General features: G+C 36.0%; 1 non-coding gene across 1 annotated transcript; it reads right to left on the reverse strand.

Annotated features, from left to right (window-relative positions):
• Positions 1-1,778: 1,778 nt before the first annotated feature.
• On the reverse strand, positions 1,779-1,854 carry Trnav-aac (transfer RNA valine (anticodon AAC)). The gene has a single exon. It is a non-coding gene; the product is annotated as a tRNA-Val (tRNA).
• Positions 1,855-2,228: the final 374 nt, after the last annotated feature.

Raw genomic sequence — 2,228 nt, forward strand, 5'->3', positions numbered from 1 at the left:
GCAGCCTTCGGGATTTTGATCGGGACCTTTTTGGGCTTCTGAACGAAATATTGTCTGCCTCTAGACGGAATTCTGTTGGGCTTCCGAACGGAATTATTTTAAAATTTAGTGCAAACTTCTTTAGGACCTATAAACGGAATCCTTTTGGATATAAGAATGGAATCATTTGGAGCTTTCAAACGGAACACGTTTGTGCACGTGGCCGGAACCTTTTTGGGCTTGCCATCGTATTCCTTTTGAACATTTGAACGCGTAATTTTGGGCTTAGGAAAAGAAACTTTCCGGGCTTCCGAATCATATTGGGCCCCTGTAAGAAAATATTTCGGGCCTCGGCTCGGAATTCTTTTGAGTTTCCGAACGGAATTATTTTGGATTTTAGAACGTAGTTCTTTTGGGTTTATGAACGGAATCCTTTTGGCCTTCTGGAGAAAATTGGTTCGGGCTTCTGAACTGATTTACGGAATATCTTCGTGCTTTCGAACGGAATCTTTTTGGGCTTCCGAACGGAATCCTTTTGGGTTACATACAATGTAAACTGAGATATGTTCCAGCAACCCAAGTGGGTTAAATTGTAATTTTGAACGTTGATAGTCTTGAATGGGAGAGTTACTTTGTTTTTTGGATACCACGAAGAATGAGAGAAAACCATCGTTTATAATTATGGCAAAGGCGAATAGCAGGATAAAATAAAATCGATTTAAATTACTGAAGTATTATGTTCCTTTCATTTAAATTTTAAATACACGCAACTCCAATAATTTTCAGCTGATAAGAGTTGCGTGTAACGTAAATATGGGTAAGAACAGATAAGATATTTTACACGTTACTTCCAGTTAAATATCACAAACATTCATATACTTTGAATACGTGGGAACATAAAAAAATAGATCACGGTGTGTCTGTGACCATTATTAACGAAAAAATGTCCATCCTTTCTGAACTCGCCTTTCGAAAGATATAATATCCAGGCGTCTGCTATGAAAATTTCAAAATCTTTCATCTAGGGAATCGAAAGTTATAACAGTTGCAAATTTATTGATTTTTGCATTCGATATTTCACTTATATGTAACCATATATCCTGATTACATCCAAATAAATTATCATCAAATATGCAATTTGCAACCTCAATCAACTATAACCTAAAACCTATTCTTTGAATAATAGAAAAAAAATAGCAAAGGATGTTAGAGATAACATTGTACAAATATCGATGGCAAAATAGACAATACAACCAAAATACAGTATTCAGAATTATTGCACTTCAATCTCCTAATCATACCAAAGTGTGAATATTGTCTATGACAGACAAGTAACTACACTCTGTATGATGATTCTGCTTTTATTAAATATGATAATAGTTGGTAACATAGAATACCGCGCTGAAACAATGTTGTCTTTCATGGGTACTGGGTAGTTAGTAAGAATAGTAACCAACATTTAAACAACAATGTGCATCATTTGTTGTCAGTTATACAACCATCATCCAGTTCGATTCAAGCAGTGGTACGAAACGAGTTACATTTGAAAAAAAAAAAATGGGAAAGGCTAGATCACCCGAGGAAAACCGCCTATTCCGAGAACGGTAAACGGAAAAAGCATATATGCACCACTTTGGAACGTTTCAACAATTTAACTGATTTGCTGAAAAACGATGCATTCACTTCATAAAATAATGCATTTACTACATAAATTAATTTACAATGTTATGAAAACTTAAATGTAAATATGTACATTTTGTGGAAGATAATGAATTGAAAATGTATTGGAGGTAACCACTTTCCCTTCGGTAGGACTCGAACCCACGACCCTACAGTACGTTAGACTATTACTTTAACCAACTAAGCTACGAAGGACCTCCATCGGCCTTCGCAACCTAGAGGCTACTGAATGAGCTCGAGATTCCTAAATTGGACGCATAGTCAAATCACTCGCAATCCATTTGTCAAGCCAACACTTCCATATGTGTATAGTACACGTCCACATTAGAGGAGCGTGAGTATTTAGTCTGTTGACTTGTAAGGTCGTCTTCAGTGTCTCGACTTGAGTCGAGTCAAGTATACTCGTATACGAGACACTGAAGACGACCATACAGTTGAGGTCGAAATACGATATGTAATATGATTTGGTGGAATTAAATGGAATTGTACTAAAATCTCATGACAGTGAAATATTTCTTAAATAGTTTCAGTGTTTTGAAATCTCTCATTTTCTTACCTGTCTTCATGGG

This window comes from Armigeres subalbatus, chromosome 1, assembly GCF_024139115.2.
Source record: "Armigeres subalbatus isolate Guangzhou_Male chromosome 1, GZ_Asu_2, whole genome shotgun sequence".
Taxonomy (NCBI): Eukaryota; Metazoa; Arthropoda; class Insecta; order Diptera; family Culicidae; genus Armigeres; species Armigeres subalbatus.